Source organism: Podarcis pityusensis, assembly GCF_964106645.2.
Source record: "Podarcis pityusensis genome assembly, chromosome: 7".
In the NCBI taxonomy this organism is placed as follows: domain Eukaryota; kingdom Metazoa; phylum Chordata; class Lepidosauria; order Squamata; family Lacertidae; genus Podarcis; species Podarcis pityusensis.
Window position 1 is genome coordinate 64578775 of NC_138031.1, and position 21705 is coordinate 64600479.

The following is a 21705-nucleotide window of genomic DNA, read 5'->3' on the forward strand; positions in this document are numbered from 1 at the left end:
CATCATCATTTGCCTTCAGGAAGATATCGGTCCCAGTTAGCATGGCTCATTGCCAGAGATACTGGAAGGCCACAGGCTTTCCAACTCAGATATATAAAATTGCAGAGGTGAGGTCAACAAATTGCCTAACGCCACCTACAGAATTTGTGGCCGAGATTTCACAAGGGACTTCTCAACACACAATTTATGCTTATCTAATTTCTATATAAGCTCCAGCAGCCAAAATTCATTATCTAGGCAGGTGCCAGCTATAAATTTAATAATAAATTAAATAAATATCCCACCCCACTTTGTGATAAAAATGTAAACCCAGGATGTAGATAAGATTCTTAGCAGCTGGTGTTACCAAGGTCAGGGGCAGTTTAATTTCATGCCAGTAGCATCCCCAAGAACACCCTTTTTTTACCTTCACCCATATTTAAGTGAAATGCTGCCATCCATTCTTGGGGGGAGGGGGAATTGAAAACTGTACCAAACGGGAAATTTAAAGGATGGCAGTGGAATGTTGATAGTGACAGGGCAATTGAATTATATACATGTCTACTCGGAAGTACCACCCCTTGGGTTCAGTGTGTTTACTCTCAGGTAAGCAGGTATAGGATTGCAACTTGAATGGCCCACTCCCAATAACAGGAGTTATAGTGTTGCTTCTGGGGAAGGTGTGTGTGTGTTTGTGTGTGTGTGTACAAACATGCACAAACTCATGCACTCACGCAGCGTTGCATACTAAGCTCATACACTATAATTGCTAGAAGGTGGATCCATTGGAAAGGTCAAAAATGTCTCAGAAAGTCTCCTCAGCCTGGACAAACCTTGTACTGACAGCTCGCAGATGTTGTTGTCAAAAGGGCATTTTCAGCCTCTCTCTCAGAGGTGCTGGTGGAGGCAGTCTGTTAGACCAGGAGATCTTCTCAGCTCTCAGTTTTTTTGCATGGAGACATTCCTTTGGTTGGGTGGGGCAAGGAAAGAGGAGGATATGAAGTGAAAGATCGTGGGAAAGCTATCGAGAAAGCCAATATGCCTGCAGTACTCCTGAGTCAAGAAGCAAGTTGTTTGCATTCCCTTTTCTGAGGAAGGTCTCTTCTTGTAGCCTTCTTTTACCTTGTGATACAACGCAGGCACAGAACCACATCATGGGACCATACAACCTCATGACGCGGCAATAACGATGTTATAAATAGAAAAGCAGAAGCAGGGTGGGGGTGAGAAGAAATGGAATAACTGAAAAGCAGGGCTGGGGAGGGAGAGAAGGATGCCAAGAACAAATCCAAGTTTCTTCATGAGCAGCTGTCCCCATTCCACAAAACTCTGAGAGGAAAGCTTGTGAGAACAAAACCAACATTTCTGGCATCCTTTGGATGAAGAAAGTAAACTCTGGCTTGGAGTCAGAGAAGGGCTAGCAGTGTTTTGGGGTTCTCCTCTTCCTTCCTGCTTCGGTCCCTTGAGCGCCCCCACCACTACATTGGTACCTCGGGTTAAGTACGTAATCTGTTCCGGAGGTCCGTACTTAACCTGAAACTGTTCTTAACCTGAAGCACCACTTAAGCTAGGGTTTAGGGTGACTAGTTGCTGGAAATCACAAGTTGGGGAGCATGTAGTTTATCTCAAGTCCTCCTTGCGGGTTTTATGTACAGTGGTACCTCGGGTTAAGTACTTAATCCATTCCGGAGGTCCGTTCTTAACCTGAAACTGTTCTTAACCTGAAGCACCACTTAAGCTAATGGGGCCTCCCGCTGCTGCCGCGCTGCTGCTGCACGATTTCTGTTCTCATCCTGAAGCAAAGTTCTTAACCTGAGGTAATATTTCTGGGTTAGCGGAGTCTGTAACCTGAAGCGTCTGTAACCCGAGGTACCACTGGACTTCAGAAGACTCTCTGTAATGGTACAGAAAGGACGGGGCTACGACTGAGGGAAAGAAATCGCAGTGATATCAGAGATACCCTCATTCAGTGTGCAGAACTCCCTTGCTGGATCAAATGTAAAAATAATGTAGAAATACGAGGCTTCCTTTGTTTCTAGTGTGCCCTTATTCAAAAGATGTAGCAGGGTGGGGAGACGGGAGACGAGAGGCACACTTTAGATTAGGACCAGATGTGGTATGGGGGGAGGCGGGGGGGCAATAAAAGCTTGATGGTGCCAGCACAACGTTGGGGGGGGTATTTTTATGCTTTGGCATGAGATTTGAATGTACCCATCTGAAGCACCACATGTTGATGTTAGTCACTCAGATGACTGCAGCAATCTCGCAGCGTCTTGCTCCTGCCAATGTGGGAAACTGAAAACAGCCTCATCCGTCTTGTTTTTCCTTATAAACACTTGGACAGCAGGCAAATGCCAACTGGAGCACGTCTTCAGAGCATCCTCAAAGCTCCCTGGATAAGCCTTACCTTGGCCAAAGTCCAAATGTCCACGCTTTATTACCGTTCTCATCTCTGCTCTCCTCTATTCCCCTTCAAGATTTTAAATCGTGTGGTATGCACTCGTCGTTTTTAAATCGTTGCATCATATGTACCTTTTCATGGCTCACATTCCATGAGATTACATCACAACCAGTGTGTGAAAATGTCTCCTAACCACAACAACGTTAGTGGACCAAGGCAACTTTTGTCAAGGGCAAGTTCTATGTCCCTGAAAAGAACATAAATGTATCCTGGCTAGTTCTGAGAGAATAACTATTTCCAGAGGGGCAGCCGCTTTAGTCTCTTGCAGCCAAAATAACAAAGAGCCTTGTGGCACCTTAAAGACTAATTTACAGTGAAATCTAGAGGTAAAATAGCCTCTAACTGAAAGGCCGTTCTGTTTAACTTAATGGGCCTTACTCCCAGGTCCATGGGATTTGGATTGCAATTCACAAAAGTGTATGCCTTAATACATCTGTTGGACTTTAAAGTGCCACAAGACTGTTGTGCTGTTCCGGAACAAACTAGTGCATAGCTCGGCAAACATCATTTCAAATCCCCAGTTGGGCTATAAAGCATGTAATCTGGTTCAACCAATGCTATTTTCCTAGAAAAAGAGGCACCAGGACTCACCATGAACGCCTTCCTGCTTATAATGGCAATGATGCCCACCTGAGAGGTGAGTTCTGGCTTTAAAAAAAGGCCTGGGTTTAACTGATTTTTGTATTGTGGTTGGGGCTCAGCTAATCAGTTCCTGCTAGCGGAAGCCGGTGGAAGGACTTCTGCTAACGCAACAAAGCTTCCCCTGTCTCTCCCCCCCATGACCCTTGAAATTGGTGTGGGGTGGGTCACAAGAACACCCAGAATACTGAGCAGGGGGGAATGTGAAGGACCATTCCCTCTGGCAAGCTGGAAAACTTGTGCCAATGAAACAATAGCCATAGAGCTATGTTGAATTCCTCCTTGTATTCTTTATAGCATTGCATCTCACCCTGGAGCCTTATGGGGAAGGGTGGGTAAAAATCAATCAATCAATTAACAGTAACAGTAACAATAATACCAAAATGCTGGGGGAGATGTACAGTGGTACCTCGGGTTACAGACGCTTCAGGTTACAGACTCCGCTAACCCAGAAATAGTACCTCGGGTTAAGAACTTTGCTTCAGGACGAGAACAGACATCGCATGGCGGCAAGTGGTACCTCAGGTTAAGAACAGTTTCAGGTTAAGAACGGACCTCCAGAACGAATTAAATTCATAACCCGAGGCACCACTGTATAACCTTTTCTGAAGGACCCTGCTTCTGTGCCTTTAACAGCAGCCTGAAACACAGACATGTAACAGGTGGAGCAGTTTCCTAGCATAAGGATAAAGTGATGCAAGACTTTGGAATCTTTTCCTTGCGTTTGTATCCAATCCTTCCTCCAAGGTCACACACGGGATTAGCCCATTCGATCTCCAAAACAACCATGTGAATAGGTCAGGCTGCGATGCTGACCGGCCCAAGGTCACCCTGTGGGGACCTAAAGTCAGGTTTCCATAGCCCATGCACAATAATGCCAGCAACAAGAAGGCATTGGCTTTCAATGGCTGTAGGTTAGTCAATGGCACCTCTCCCTGCGTATAATTAACCCACACTTCCCTACTGCCTCTCTGTTAAAACTGATTGCGGACCTTACTGGTAATGAATTACTGCGAGGAGGAGGCCACATCCAGGCTGGTCCGTTTGCTTTCTTTACTACTCATGGGTGAGATCCAAATCAATCTTGTCTCGCTGGTTATTCAGTCAGCATATTTAAATTAGTGCTGTTTCTTTTCTGCTTCACTTGATAAGCACAAAGAAGGGAGGGTCTGGGTGCTGAGCCCTATCCAGAAACATCCATCTGCAGAGCAGATTAACGGGAACTTCTCAAACTCACCAGAGTTTTGCAGCAGCCAGAAAAACACAGAGCGCAAGGTTTTCCTGCAGAGAAGACAGCGGTTCCGAGGAGGAGGAGATACACAGGAAAGAGATGGGGTGGGTAGGGGGACGTGCGTAGGAAACCCAGATTGGAGATAAGAAATTTTGAATTGCCATCTACTATATATACAGTCATGGTTAACGTTATAGGAGCAAGGGAGTTGGGAGCAGAGGGGTTATTTTGTAACATGTGCTGAGATTTCTGGGATTCTGGACAAAGGCTGGCTTTAGGTTTGGAATGCTCAGCCGAAAATGAAAAGGAAGGGATGTCACTATGGGAGATGCAGAGGAGCAGCTGCTCACTATCATGTTACTCTGGGTAAAACTGAACCGAGGAATAGCTGAGAAGGGGACCAGCAGCACAAAGGCCCAGATCAGCCTAAGAATAACCATAACTTTCTGAAAGTTAAATTAACATAGCTGGAGGAACAAAGATTTTTGCATGGATTTTTTTCCTCTCAATTTTTCTTTTATAATAAAAAAATATAATCTTTATAAGCAAGCCACATTGAGCCTCTACACAACTCGAGTCCATCACCGATAAGGGAATCCTGGGCAAATTCTGCCAACTGTCCACTAAAAGCAGGTGTGCGCACATGTTGGAGGTGATTCGGTTAAGATGCTTTTCTTCCTCTGGGGTGTCGGAAATATTCGGACTTCGGACACGTTGCTAAATTCTTAACTTTATTTTCACTTTAAATCTATCTGTCAAGAGATAGGTGCTCTTGATCTCAAAGAATCATAGAATTGTAGATTTGGAAGGGATCTCAAGGGTCATCTAGAGTCCAACCCTCTGCAGTGCAGGAATCTCAACACATGGCTACCCATCCAAGTTGAAACCACAATGGACCCTGCTTAGCTTTGCAAATGTGCTAGCAGTTTTATTGCTGCACCATACTGAGTGCTTCATATCAATTTATCAGATGATGTACCGCTGATAACAATAAATTGTTTAATAGAATAGGGACACTCCAGCAATATTCCAAAGGGGTAACTGTGCTAGTCTGTTGCAGCAAAACCAATGCAGACTTGTGGAACATTAAAGACCAACATATTTATTGTGGCACAAAGTTCCTTTGACCATCCTCTGATGATGCATAAAGTGCTGTTTTTTATTGGTGTGGTAGCTGGTCCAAAAGAAAGCCAGCAAGGGGGTGGGGGACAGAAATATTATTACAAAATGTGGCCAGAAGGTTCAGAAATGCAAGTATGTTATCACCAATGCAAAGCATGAAAGAAAAACCAGATCCAATCAAGAGAATGGCAGATCCATTCAAATGGGGTCTTATCCAGCCTGTGATGAATTAGCAAAGCAAGAGGAACAATGTATACAATAACATCTAAAGGAGGGCAATCACTTTCTATCTTGAACCACCCACTCCCGGTCTTGTCTGAGTCAGATTGCGTCAGATCTCCAGATAAATCCCAGCTCAGCAAATTCAGGTTGGAAATAACTTCATCACAATCCAATGAAGTTAGTCATGACTAACAGCCTCTAGGGTTGCCATACGTCTGGAATTTTCCAGACATAGCTGGAATACTGCAGTCGGAAGCAGTGTAAGGGTGGAAATCGCTTAAATGTCCAGGAAAATCTGGACGTATGTCAACCAATGTTGGAATGGGGGGGAGCTCAACAACTTTGGCGAAGAAGAAGAAGAAGAAGAAGAAGAAGAAGGAAGGCTCAACAACTTTTGCATCCAGATTTTCACTTTCTGAAACATGGCAACTCTTACCTGTGCATGCTGACTCAGAAGAGATCAGTGCAACTTAGGGTGCTTCCAGAACCATTTGATCTGGGTTTACCCTTCTTGGAGAAAATCCAATAAATTAAAAAAAAACTTGCTGCCATTTGCTATATCTGAATGGCCCATTTGCAATATTAAGCCCTCACTTGGGAACAGCCATGCTGCCAAAGGTGCGTGCAAATCATTGCATCTAAAACCTAAGGCTGTAGTCCTGTGTACACATAGGGCCAAACTACATGTGACTTGAGAGAGATGGCTCTCCTGGTGACTTCTTACGTTTCCTAAAATACGTTGCATGGTAGCTCTTTGGACTGTGGCTGTGGTACTACCACAGATGTATTTTTTTATCCTTTCTGCTATGCTAATCCCCCAAATATATGGGTACTTATATTGCAGTTGCAGCCCCCCCCCCCAAATAATGAATTGATAAATCTGATGATTATTTTTAAATTGTGCATGTAAGTCACCTACAGATGTTTTGTATTAGGCAACACGCAATGATACTTACCCTTCCATAATTCAAGCACGAGCATGTAGTTTGGCCTATATGTGGGAAAATGTTTACATCCTTAGATAACTCAGTAGTCTTCACTATTATTTGTGTCTTAAATCCTAAACAATCTTTTAAAAACACTTTATGGCATTGCAAACCCTAGCAAAGCTACCGGACCACTTTAAAATATTTAATTTTGACCTGATCAACATCCCATACCCTTTTAAAATGTGGCTCTTTTTGGGGGGGGGTATTATTGGGTTATTGTTTTTATTTTTATATGAACCGCCCTGAGACCTTCGGGTATAGGGCGTTATATAAATTCAATTCATCATCATCATCTTATTACTTTATTTGTAACCCATTCTGTTTCAGGAACACATTACACAGATATAAAAGATATAGGGCCAAAACTGGGATGGTAAGATGGGACTTTATTTTACAGGTCAGCCCATTTTATAATGAAAGAGGACAAAACGTATTTGTCCCATACAGGACATTTAAAATGGTCACACATCTGTGGTTATATCTACATAAAGAGCTACACACACTTTACAATTTCAGTATGATTATGTACATATCTATCTAGTCATCAGTCTTCCCCTTTTCTGTGTGCGTATCTTAGTGAATTTATTGGTATCTACCTGTATGAGCCTGTCTCTGCATCCATTTTGTGTTATTTTAAGGAACCCACAGCTCAAAGAATAGTCTATTAATCATGAGAGGAAACACCTAGATACAGGAAAGAAGACACAGACATCAATAGACCAACAATTAAGGCTTGCAGTGGTGGGGTAACCTCACCTTAATATACATGATTGAAGATTTTTTAATTCTGGGATGCAAATCATACTCCATAAAGAGTGGGTTATATTCTGTTATGGAAGAGCAGAATGTTTTAAATCACCAATACATTTATCTGAATAATCGTAGAGAGCTAGAGTACTGTTTAGGGGTTTTTGTTGTTGGAGTTGCTGCTGCTATTGATACTATTTTTTATTGTCTAGGTCTACTTTTGTTGCTTGTAATTTACGTGATATTTTGATATGTTGTAAGCCACCTCGAGCATGGTTTTAACTTTGGAAAGGAGGCATACAAATAAATTGATTGATAACAGTGGGGAAAATTTGCAAATAGTCCACATCTTTCTGCTGAAGCTATCAAGTTCATGTTGGAATCGTATTTGTGAATGGGGTTTGATTTACAACACATGAACTGACAGAGAAACCATAGAATGACTCTTAATTGGCACCTTTTTAATATTACAATACTAGTCCTGCTTGCCAGAACCCTAGTAACAAATGGCCATACAGTGGTACCTCGGGTTAAGTACTTAATTCGTTCCGGAGGTCCGTACTTAACCTGAAACTGTTCTTAACCTGAAGCACCACTTTAGCTAATGGGGCCTCCTGCTGCTGCGCCGCCGGAGCACAATTTCTGTTCTCATCCTGAAGCAAAGTTCTTAACCTGAAGCACTATTTCTGGGTTAGCGGAGTCTGTAACCTGAAGCGTATGTAACCTGAAGCGTATGTAACCCGAGGTACCACTGTATTTTCAGTGGCCTTTCAGGTCTCATTCCCCCTCCCTCCCTTTTTAAAAAAAGGAATTCAAAGCCTGACTAATAGAATAAAATGTGTGGTCTTTGGGTGATATGAAAGCCAATAAAGCAAGTTAGTTGCTGGGGAAGCTCATTTTTGCGCATGTGATGGAGCAGGATGCCCAGAAGGGCATGATTCTTCCCTCTCAATGTGCTCCTTTCAACACATTGGGCAACAGGCCATAGGTAACATTACTGGAAAGAGTACAAGAAAAATGTAATTAATAAAATCAGCCAGTCAACCTCCCATGCCTATTTTGCACAGTGTTAGAACAAGCACAGGAATGAGTTGAAGCTGGTATCTAAAAGTCATTAGTGGTATGAATAAAAGTTTCCAGTTTGGCCCACGGCCATCTCGATTTTGCAGTTCTCGCCCCCAACCTCTGGGAACCTCACGCACTGGCAATCCTCAAGATTGCTGCCATTGTTAACAGAAGAACATTCTCTCCCTTCCGAGCAGTTCAGGGAAGTCTTTTTAGGGTTGAGCTCCAGAAGGTGATCCAAGTTTGACCTGATTCTTAAATGACAGAAGCACAGTGCTGTCTTCTGCTTCCCTACGGCAGTGGTCCATGTTGCTCCCAGTCGGAGCAAAATGTAAGAAAGCAGGTGGGAAAGTGGGGTAGAAACATTGGGAGATGCCCTATAATGATCAGACCACTGGTCCATCTAGCTCAGCATTGTCTTCATTGATTGGGAGCCAGTGTGGTGTAGTGGTTAAGAGCGGTAGTCTCGTAATCTGGGGAACCGGGTTCGCGTCTCCGCTCCTCCACATGCAGCTGCTGGGTGACCTTGGGCCAGTCACACTTCTCTGACGTCTCTCAGCCCCACTCACCCCACCAGAGTGTTTGTTGTGGGGGAGGAAGGGAAAGGAGAATGTTAGCCGCTTTGAGACTCCTTCGGGTAGTGATAAAGCGGGGTATCAAATCCAAACTCTTCTTCTTCTTCTCTCCAGCGGTTCAGAGGTTCTCTTCCAGCTGTACCTGGAGACACATGAGGCTGAACCCGGGACCTTCTGCTCTACCACCGAACACCTGCCTTGCCAACACAGGAGAGTCACATGAGAATTGTGCTGGCATCACAGGCCGGACCAGGGCAGCATCATTACGCTTGGGTTCTGACTCTTCTACATTATTTCTTCATATGTACTCTGCCACGGTGTATGGGGTGTTAGGGGAGGGAGTAATACCTTCTGGGGTAGTTTGCCCACCTTTGGTCCCCACCCTGCACTCACCTGTGGCTCCTAGAAGCTGCCAGCATGTGACAATGGCCACACCCTGGGAAGGGCTTTGACTGGCCAGCTAAACCAGGTGAGGGCAGCCAATGACTTGTCCACCTCGGAAGGTAGCCCATCTAGGAGAAGGAAAACTCTGATCCTATGCCTCCACTGTCTTGTGAGGCATCTTCAGAAGAAGAACAAGATAAGGAGTAAACCCTACACAAATCCAGAGTGGAGTCCTTAAGATGGTTCAGTGGTGCCATGTACACATCCTTCTGGCAACTCCTGCAGCCAAGCTTGTGTAAAACATATACGTAGCTCTGCTTTCCTTTGGACCACTTCAGCAAGGCTGAGAGGGGAGGTCTTGTCTCCTGAGCATCCCAGGACCTCCATACACACTGCCTAGGCTTGTGCCCCAGGGATGTCACTTCAGTGCTGCAAATGCAGTGGTTTGACTTCACCCCCGGAGGTGCACTCCATTGTGTCTTGAGACAGATGGATGTCAACTACCCTGACAGAAGCAGCATTGAATCAAGTGCAAGGAGAAGGAAACACACTGCTCCCATAATATAAGATTTGGGTTACTGCCTGTAAACGCAAAAACAACGAGGTGTGCCTGCAGTGTGTTGGGTTTTTGTTTTGCTTTTTTATACTTAGGATTAGTTTCCATCAGCACGAGAGATTATTTGAGTCATGCTTTTGTGGAAACATGTTTACAGATTAAGAAGAAATCAAAAGCAGCTGTTCAAGTTGTTATCCCCTGAACATAATCAGTGTGAACCCCAGACCATGACAAGCTGAGTGGTTTTTAGGCTGCTTCTTCCAACAGTCCCTAATTCTGAACTATTTTTTTGGGGGGGGGGGGGAGAAACTGCAATGATCAGTTTTGATCTCTCAGAAGCCCTCTATGTCCCATATGACTGGACTGCCAAACAGAGTTGTAGGGGCTGTCATCAGCACAAGAGATTAATAAGAAAGGTGGTGCTTCTAAAATCTGTAAAATGCAACGCTAAGCCAAACCATCGCTTTAACTATGAACAAACAAGCGTGCACAGGGAGAAAATTGTGGCTGCTTTGCTCCTTCCCTGGTCCTGCCCTGGAATTAAGCCATGGTTTGCTTAGCATCACACCCAAATCCTGGCTCATAATTTGTCTTCCACAAGCTATGAGTGGTAAGCCAAGAACAAGCCTTCATGACAGCACATGGTTTGTTTAGAATGAGAGAAACCATGAGCTCAGGTTGAGACATAACAGTAATCCAAACCGTGGCTTAGGTCGCAGCAACACGATGGCAGGAATGGTTGCTGTTGCTCTATGAAGCCAAACCAGTTGTCAATGCCTTGCTCCTGTCTCCAAATTTAATATGAGGATGCTTGAGCAACTTCTATGAATGCAAAGCACTACTGCAACCTGGGACACACCAGAGATGGCAAAGCTGTGTCTTGGCTAGTTTACTCTGCTACAGAAGTGGAGTCTCAAATGGTCAAATGCAAAATAAAAAATAAAAAATGCCCATCACACAGAAAACAAGTGTGCCAGTTTGCTAAATGCAGCAAATTTTTGTATGAAGAAGCATCCCATAATATGAGCTTCAACCCTTGCAGTGGTCCAGTCCATGAGAGAGAAGTAGGCCTAGCACAAAGCTAACGCAGGGAACAAGGAATACACCCCCTATTTCTTCCAGGTGTGACACATCTGCATTGAACCCTGTGCCCACGGCCAGGTTAGTCCTGCATTTCCAATTAATTTGTTCTTAAGGCAGCAGAACTGGGCTCAGCTAGACTACGTTGGCCACACACCTGAGCAGAAAACAGCCCCACCTGCTACTGTTTTGTGTGCAAAACCAAGAAAGTGCCTCTTGGCATGAGCTGAAAAAGCCAAGAGCTCCCATTTATTGTGCACATCTTCCAGGAAAGAGCATTTCCCTTCTCAGGCCACACCCTGCTTGAAATGCACGGAGGCCATTGACGTCATTGCCGTAGCGGCATTGCCTGGGCAGGTTGGTGCTTGTGACTCACTGCCAAGCCTCGGGCAGAAAGCACCGCAGAGAAGTTGCCCTTTGTCTTGTGATTCCATGGTGTCAGTTATGATAAGCACCTAATTCTCTCTTAATGATCCTGCCCATGGGTACCAGGCAGCAAGTTGTGTCCTCTATCGCTGAACTGCTTGGGAGGGGTACAGGATATAACCCTCAATCCACCTCTGTCACTCAAGGCTCAAGTGTCTTCTGTGGCCAGTTCTTTTTCCAGCTCTGGCTGATACGTCAGCGGCAACCATCCCTCAACCACTACCGCCTGACCACCATTTGTAACCTCATGGCTTGATTACTGTACTATGCTTTATGTGGGGCTGCCCTTGTTATCTGGTCCAGAAGCTTCATCTAGCACAAAATGCAGCACCTAGGCTGCTCATAGGAGCAGATTCCTGGCAATAGGCTACTTCACTGCTGAGAGAGCCACACTGCTTGCCAATTTGCTACCAGGCCAGATGCAAGGTACTCGTGTTAATCCACAAAGCTAAAAGTACATTAAGGACCATCTGATTTCTTATGTCCCATCTCAATGACTGAGATTCCCTGCTAGAGCACTTCTGGTTCCCCACACTGCTGGGGTTCAGATGGCCTTCGGTAGGGACCAGGCTCTGCTCTGTGTTTTGGCAGAAATCACCTCGCCCTTCTTTCAAACACCTTTTGAAAACTATATAGTGTGGCCGAAATATTGGGAAATTTTGGAACAAGAGGGAGACAAATTGAAACTGCAGAGTTTTGAAAAACTAAAAAATAAAGTGCGAGATTGGCTTCATTATTATCAGATAATGGAGGCATATAATTTGGACAAGAAAATTGGCTTCCAGGTGGAAAAATCAAAATTGGAAACAGAACTGTTAGATTCCAAAACCAAGATTTTGTCAAAGATGTATAACTTGCTGTTGAAATGGAATACTCAGGATGAAACGGTGAAATCTGCTATGATTAAATGGGCACAAGATGTTGGACATAACATAATGATGGCTGACTGGGAACAGTTATGGACCACAGGTATGAAGTTTACGGCATGTAATGCCTTAAGAGAGAATATTATGAAAATGATTTACAGGTGGTACATGACACGAGTCAAGCTTGCAAAGATCTATCATTTGCCCGATAATAAATGTTGGAAATGTAAAGAAACTGAAGGTACATTCTTTCACCTTTGGTGGACGTGCCCAAGGATTAAGGCTTTCTGGGAGATGATTTATAATGAAATGAAAAGGGTATTTAAATATACCTTTCTGAAGAAACCAGAGGCCTTTCTCCTGGGCATGGTTGGTCAATTGGTGTTAAAGAAGGATAGAACTTTCTTTATGTATGCTACAACAGCAGCAAGAATACTTATTGCAAAGTATTGGAAGACACAAGATTTACCCACTTTGGAAGAATGGCAGATGAAGGTGATGGACTATATGGAACTGGCGGAAATGACTGGCAGAATCCAAGACCAGGGAGAAGAGTCGGTGGAAGAAGATTGGAAGAAATTTAAAGACTATCTACAGAAATACTGCAAAATTAATGAATGTTAGAATGATGTTGGATTGAAGTTAAGTGGTTTTTAGCAGCAATGTTATAAAGGAATATGTAAAAATGGATTGTTAACAGGTGATAATCTAAAGTTATAATATATTAAGATAAAAGATCAAGATAAAATCAAAGAGGGAAAGGATTTGCTGAATTAACTAATTTGAACTGGAATACTAAAAAGGGAGGTGTGAGGAGGTCGGGGAAACAAGCAAATGAAAGATAAGATATGGAAAGATTAATCTGTTTTTTAACTGTTTTTATCTTGTATTTTCATTTTCTATTTCTCTCTCTCTTTTTTTCGCTTATTTTTGTAATATGTTGAAACTTTAATAAATATCTTTTTTTTTTTTTTTTAAATGAAAACTATATAGTGGTACCTTGGTTTGCAACCGCTTTGGATTACAACCGTTTTGGATTACCATGTCAAACCCGGAAGCGTGTCTCCCTTTTTTTGGATCACAACCCATTTTTTTCTGGATTACAACCAATTTTTTTGGGGGGGAGGCCCCATTGGCGAAAGCACGCCTTGGGTTACAACCTGTTTTGGTTTACAACCAGACCTCTGGAATGGATTATGGTTGTAAACCAAGGTACCACTGTATTGTTTTGATGGTCCTTTGCAACCTGGATTTCTCCATTTTAACCAACCATTGTTTATTGATGTTTTATTGATGTTCATAAGCAGGCATAGGAAAACTTGGCCCTCCAGATGTTTTGAGACTACAATTCCCATCATCCTTGACCACTGGCCCTGTTAGCTAGGGATGATGGGAGTTGTAGTCCCAAAACATCTGGAGGGCCGAGTTTGCCTATGCCTGTTCTTAAGGTTGCTTTTTGCTGATTTTATTCTGATATGTTGTATGCCACCTTGAGAGGTGTGTGTACCATATATATGCAAGTAGTTTAATAAATAAATACTTGGAGGAAGAATTTCAAGGAGGTAACGGAGCATCAATTTTAGTCTTCAAAGCCATGCTAGAGATCTTCCTGGTTCTTGACCTGACCGGACACCACTGACCCCAATCGCTAAGACGGCATGATCTGAATGATGGGGAGATGATGGTAGGGTGCTGCGGTAATAGTATGGACTTCAGATTGCAGTGAGGTTTCACGTTTTCCCTTAATGCTCCCCACAAACTCTCTCTACTAATGCGTGTCCTGTTGCAATTTTCTCAGACAGCCTAATATGAATGAGTTCTCCCTCCCCCCTTATAACAACCAAATACTAAAGAGGCATTTAATTGGATTATGTCAAGCAAGATGAAAAGCCAAGGAAAATAAGGAAATTGAAACATGTGGCAGATAAAAACCCTGCACGTTAAAGAATCGTGGAGCTTAAAGACACCACCCCCCTCCACCTCGTTTGAAAATGTTGCTGACATTTGCGTGACTTTGATTTTTGTTTTATCTTTATTTTAATGCGTTTGTGGGAAAAAAAACCTGTGCAGGAGCAGGTCAGAAGGTACTAGCGACAGCATTCAACTAACCGTGTTCTAAAAAGGACGCTTTCCTGACTGAAATAAGTGTTTTAGGAGTGGCCTAGTTTTTGTTCAAGTTATGAGAGATTTATAGCAACTTTCTTATAAGTATAGGGGAAGAGCATGTTGGAAGCAAACAGGCGCCTAAAGAAGGCAGCACAACTAGTAACCTTGCAGCAGATTCCCACAAAACAATTCTTGTAATTTATTCACCATCCCCTACTTGCATCCCAGTTTGGGCTGACTCCAGCTCAGAACTTCCATCGCTTGGTCAGTAACCTAAATTCAAACTGTTGCTTCTCTGCCTCTCCCAGCAGCAGGAGGCTGTAACATGAGGCTAGAGAGAATATTCCAGCCATTAAAGAACATTAAACCTCTTTGCTTAACCTGTGATCTCTACTTAGGTAGTATGCAAGGCAAATCCATTCACAATAATCTAACAGTGGAATCTTATATGCGTCTATTCAAAAGTAAGCCCAAACGATTTCAGTGGGACTTGTTCCTAGGTGAAGCGTACCTAGGACTTCAGCCTAAACAGCCAAATTTGTAACAAGATGATCAATCCCGTGTCACAATTTGGCTTATATTTATTCGTTTGCTTATAGGGGACTAAATACTTCTGTAGGCAATGCTCATCCTGGCATCAAGCTGTACCCAACAAACCAGCACAAGGGACTTGAAAGATGGTTGACTTCTGTAAGGATAGTAAAGGTAAAGGGACCCCTGACCATTAGGTCCAGTCGTGACCGACTCTGGGGTTGCGCACTCATCTCGCTCTATAGGCTGAGGGAGCCGGCGTTTGTCCGCAGACAGCTTCCGGGTCATGTGGCCAGCATGACTAAGTCGCTTCCGGCGAACCAGAGCAGCACACGGAAACGCCGTTTACCTTCCTGCCGGAGCGGTACCTATTTATCTACTTGCACTTTGACGGGCTTTCGAACTGCTAGGTTGGCAGGAGCAGGGACCGAGCAACGGGAGCTCACCCTGTTGCGGGGATTCGAACCGCCGACCTTCTGATCGGCAAGTCCTAGGCTCTGTGGTTTAACTCACAGCGCCACCCGCGTCCCTCTGTAAGGATATTTCCCCCTTAAAATGATATCTGTAAATTTGACTGGCTCATTAGGTACTATGTTTTGTTTATTCCCCTTCCTTGAAGGTCATACTAACCACAAAGAGCCTCTCCTTGGATAGCTGAATTTTGTCAAACAGTAATAACTACCTTGCAAACCAGAGGAAATCAAACAGACAAACGAACTCACTGTGCCCAGACTTTGCCCTTCTTTCATACTGTGCAGAGCAGCTTATTCCACTGTTGTGCTTAATGTTTACCATCCTTGAGCTTACATCCGGCTCCACTGACAGACAGGGAGTAGGCTGTGGTTAGCCTGTTGTGAGGAAAATGCACTCTGCATGTCCTCAAATGCACTCTTCGCTGCTACTTCCAATCTCACAGGACTTCCAAGACTGAGGACAGGCTTTTAGGCAGGGGTGGACAGACTTTTGATTCAATGATAAATTTTGCTGGTGCGTTTTTACTAGAGATTCTAGGTCCACCAACCAGAGGCTGGTGGCAGAATAACAGCCAGGGCAGACACACAGTTGGACTGAAGGAACTTGAGTGGCTGTGTGAGAAGAGCACATGTTCAGCTGAGGAATTTGTTTCTGGCACCAGAAATGAGCTCCTAGTCTTTCCAACCCCAAACTCCACTCCTGGTTCCCTGAGAACCAAGTTATCTTTGTTTTAGCAGCCTAATTTACACACCTTGTTATGGTCAAGCTATCAGTTTGACCCAGTTCTCTCAGGTTGCGATCTACTGGTAGACCTCTATCTTCCAGGCTAAAGGGTAGAGCCCAAAGGCAGTAAGGGGATGGGTAGAGATTCCTGTTAAAAGCACCTGTGATTTCTCCTGAACTACATATTCTTGTGTGCAGCTTTGGGCATCTGGAGCAGCATTTCAAGATCTTTGCATACTTAGCTTTCAAAGAGATGGTTGACGCTGGGGTGAGAGGGGGCAGCAGCAAGGTGAGGACTGGATGGTGCAGTAGACTTTTAAAAGTTCAAGATACGCTGCCTTAATCACATATTTGAGACCTACCCCTTAGACGACTTTGGCTGCAGCATTGAAGCCTGCCAAGAAACTGGACTCAAGTGCTACACAGAGTTTTGCTGCCTTTGAAAAGAAATATCTCATTGCTTAAAGGTAAAGGTACCCCTGACCATTAGGTCCAGTCGTGACCGACTCTGGGGTTGCGGCGCTCATCTCGCTTTACTGGCCGAGGGAGCCGACGTAGTTTCAGGGTAATGTGGTCAGCATGACTAAGCTGCTTCTGGTGAACCAGAGCAGCGCACGGAAACGCCATTTACCTTCCCGCCGGAGCGGTACCTATTTATCTACTTGCATTTTGACGTGCTTTCGAACTGCTAGGTTGGCAGGAGCAGGGATCGAGCAACGGGAGCTCACCCTGTCACGGGGATTCGAACCACCGACCTTCTGATCGGCAAGTCCTAGGCTCTGTGGTTTAACCCACAGCGCCAGCCGCGTCCCCATCTCATTGCTTAGCTCAAGAGCAAATCACTAATTTAGATTTACTGATTAGCACTAGGCAGCCCCACTGGTGTTTCTGCCTTAAGCTGCAACAGGCTGCATCCATGGGCTAGACTTCCTTTTGGGGGGCAGGTGGGAATTGCTTGATACTTTCCAGATACAGATGTTCACCTCCTGTGCCTCTCCAGGTGAAGGCAGAATTTAAACATTCCAATAAATGCGGAGCACATGCAATTTTAAATGCATCAATATACAACAGATTAGACTTTATGCAGCCCCAGGATTTAAAAAACAAAAACAACCAACATGTCCCTCCACCACCTTCATTTTCCCCAGCCACAAAGAGATAGCAGACAACCTATCATCTCGAAGTTCCTATGAGCAGACTGGGCTTCTTCTTGGTACAGTGGTGCCCCGCAAGACGAATGCCTCACAAGACGAAAAACTCGCTAGACGAAAGGGTTTTTCGTTTTTTGAGGTGCTTCGCAAGACGAATTTCCCTATGGGCTTGCTTCGCAAGACGAAAACGTCTTGCAAGTTTGTTTCCTTTTTCGTAAAACCGTTAATACCCAGGGTGCATTGCTTGAAGAGGTGCAGTTGCGACTTGACTTTGAGGAGCAACTCATAGCACGCGGTGTGGTAGCCTTTTTTGAGGTTTTTGAAGACTTTGGTGATTTTTGAAGCTTTCCCAAAACTTCTTTTGCAGCCATTTGGTAAGTTAAACTTTTAAAACTTTTTTGGGGGTTTTTGGATTTTGGGTTGGGGTGTTTGGAATTCAAGGACTTGGTTCTGGGTTTGAATTTCTGTGTGGTGGGTGGCTGGGTGCTTTTGAATTTTTTGGATGTGAAGCACTGATTTATTTTTTTTTGGGGTTGCGCAGGTAGGAGCTGTGCTGCCATGGGACCCAAGAAGACTGCTGCTGCAGAGGCCGGCGAGGGGAAGAAGGAGAAGGTTACACTGGAAATGAAGAAGGAGATCATCCGGAAGCACGACGGTGGAATGCGTGTGACAGACCTCGCCAGGGAGTACGGGAGGAATCCATCAACCATCGGAACCATCCTGAAGATGAGGGAGAAGATCCTTGCGACTGATGCAGCCAAGGGAGTCACCAGGATCGTGAAGAACCGCCCAGCTGTTCTGGAGGAGGTGGAGAAGTTGCTGCTCATCTGGTTAGAAGAGAAGCAGCGTGCAGGGGACACAGTGACTGAGGCCGTCATTTGTGAGAAGGCCAAGGCCTTGCACGCAGACCTCGTCCGGGAACAGCCAGGAACCTCAGGCGAGCCAGAAGTCTTCAAGGCAAGCAGAGGCTGGTTTGACCGGTTCAAGACAAGATCTGGAATCCACAGCGTGGTCAGGCATGGAGAGGCTGCCAGTTCTGATGTTTCTACGGCTGAAGACTTTGCAGCGGAGTTCCTGGAGGTTGTGAAGACGGAGGGCTACGTTCCACAGCAGGTCTTCAACTGCGACGAGACCGGGCTGTTTTGGAAGAGGATGCCCCAAAGGACATCACACAGGAGGAGGCCAAGTTGCCTGGCCACAAGCCCATGAAGGACCGTCTGACCCTGCTCTTCTGTGCCAACGCAAGCGGCGACCTGAAGATCAAGCCCCTGCTGGTGTACCACTCGGAGAACCCACAGGCCTTCAAGAAACACAAGGTCGACAAGGAGCAGCTGAGTGTCATGTGGCGATCCAACAGTAAGGCTTGGGTCACACGTGTGCTGTTTGTGGACTGGGTCAATCTTGCTTTTGGCCCTGCTGTCAAACAGTACCTGCTGGACAATGACCTGCCGCTGAAGGCTTTGCTTCTGATGGACAATGCTCCTGCTCATCCTAAAGGCCTTGAGGAGGACTTGTTGGAGGAGTTCAGCTTCATCAGCATCATGTTCCTGCCGCCTAACACCACGCCACTGCTCCAGCCGATGGATCAGTAGGTCATCGCCAATTTCAAAAAACTCTACACCAAGGAGCTTTTCAGGTGATGCTTCGAGGTGACTGATTGCACCACCATCACCCTGCGGGAATTCTGGAAGGACCACCTCGGCATCGTCACCTGCTTGAAGATGATCACCACGGCCTGGAAAGGGATCAGCCAGAGAAATTTGAATTGCGCTTGGCACAGCCTGTGGCCGGACTGTGTGGCACCAAGTGACTCTGATGCACCAGAGTCAACAGTGGTGCAGGACATTGTTGCCTTGGGGAGGACCATGGGCCTGGAGGTCACAGAGGAGGACATCAGCGAGCTGGTGGAGGAGCATGACCACGAGCTGACCACCCAGGAGCTGGTCGAACTGCAGGCAGAGGCTGCGCAGGAGCAGGCCTCGCTGGAAGAGGAGGAAGCAACTGAGGAACGGCTGTCCTCCAAAGAACTGAGGGACATTTGCCTGAAGTGGAATGATGTGCAGGCTTTTGCACAGCGGCACCACCCTGACAAGCACGTGGCACATGACCTTGCGAACACTTTTGATACGAGGGTCATGTCGCCTTTTAGGGAGGTGCTGAAAAGGTGGATGAAGCAGCAGACCATGGACAGGTTCTTCAGCAAGAAGCAAAGAGTGGAAGAGGAACCTTCTTCGAGTTGTCCCCCAGAGTCTTAGAAAATGTACTGTACACTTTGTTGATTTTTAAATGTTTTTCTGTCATGTTTAGAAACTTAATTTATTGTTCCTTCAATTTTTGAAATGCTCTTTACAGTATGTGTGACTTTAAAGAGCACTTAATAAACTCTTGTTGTACCAAATTTGGCTTTGTTTGGACTTTTTTTGAGCATAGGAACGCATTAATCGAATTTCAATGCATTCCTATGGGATTTCGTGCTTCGCAAGACGAAAAATTCGCTAGACGAAAAAACTCGCGGAACGAATTAATTTCGTCTTGCGAGGCACCACTGTACCTTGTTAGGAGAGCATGAATACAAGACTTTGCAAAAGCTCCTGCAGGAGCAAGATCCTTATCCCTGACCTGCAGAGCAATTCTCACTGATTGCTTCAGGCTTTGTGGAAGAATTCCCTCCTCTTGTCAGGTTGGGGTGGAACATGCTGGGGGAACATTAATGTTCATGCCAAGGAACATTAATTACATTAACTGTGGGGGAGTAAGAGGCGTGTGTGAAATTTCAGCTGGCGAGGGAGACGCTAAGAGCTTTTGCCCAGAAGCAAAGAGAAAAAGCTTTCTTTGGATTTTGTACCTTCCCTGATAATTTGCCGTTCTGGTTGGGGTTGGTGGGAGCTGAGAGTCCAACATCAACTGGAAGCCACCAGGTAGGGGAAGGTGAATCTGTATAGCCACGGCGCTAACCTAGTGCTATCAAACTCACCATTTCCAATTCCACAAGGGGCGGAAAGGTATTCAAAGTTAGCAATTGTGCACAAATTAGCAGGCAATTCCCTTTTCGCACAAAGGTACATTCTCCAGTGAGGCAGCCGTATTGTTAAGTTGCAGCAAAACAATGAAGTCCCATAGCACTTTAAAAGGAGTAACAGGCTGAAATAGGCTTTTGTGGGCCAAAGATCATTTTGGCACTTAAATAATGTAAAGTGTACACACACACACACGCACACACACACACACACACACACACACAGAGACAGACAGACAGACAGAGACACCGAGAGAAGGTACCTTATTAAGGTCAAAAGATACCAGGCAGAAAGTGTGACACATTATTATACTGAGATCAATACACAGAAGCCAACCAATTCTTATAATTAAACAGACTAACTAATCCTAATATTAAGTCAGCACACATCAGCTGATGTACAATATAACCCTTCTTATCCTTAGCAGGGTCATGCAAACTGCAAACAGCAAATTCTAACATGCACTGGTTGCCATTTACTCAATGACAGTCTGTTCCCACTCGTTTACTTTAAAGCCTATTCCTGGTTCTCTGCTCAGAGCCCCGTGTTAAGAAGTTTCCCACTTCCTTCTGGTGTAAAGAACACCATGCTCCAAGCAGCTTCTTTGCAACTTGATGGGGTAAGGAAGACAAGATGCTGCTGGGCTTTCTGCTGATCAACCAGTAACAGCAGAATCAGCAGAGAGCATTCTGTTTGTTGGAGATACCTTGACTTCCAAGTGTGGTGGAACTTCGTTGTTTTCCTCCACTCTTTTTTTTCTGCATCTGAGTTTATGATTAATGTGTAGCACTTTCCCCTCCAATGACTGGCAGCTGTGCTCCTGAGACTAATTCAGAAGTGGACAGAAGAGGATGAGGAGAAACAGCACAGCCCACTCCACCAACTGGAACAACTTCCTTTCCCAGATATCTCCCCTTTGCCAGCCTTCCCAATTGGTCATGAATCATTTACTTGTTCCTGCATATGCTTATTCCCCCCCCAAACACGATTTTCCTTTTGTATTGTGTCTGTTAGGCCTCATCTGCACTAACTATACATTTAAAGCAGTATCATGTTTTAACCAGCAATGGCTTCCCCCCAAAAGAATCCTGGGAGCTTGTTAAGGATCCTGAAAGCTGTCAGGAGATCCCTATTCCCCTTCACTACAATTCCCAGGCTGATTTAACAGCCAATCCTTCTTCTCAGGGAACTCTCAAAGGGGAATAGGGGTCTCCTAACAACTCTCAGCGTCCTTAAACTATAGCTCCCAGGAATCTTTGGGGGAAAGCCATCCCTGGTTAAAATATTAAGATACTGTTTTCAATGTTTAATGCAGATGGGGTCTTAGATTGCGGCCTGTGAGCAGGGATTGTGTTACTTTC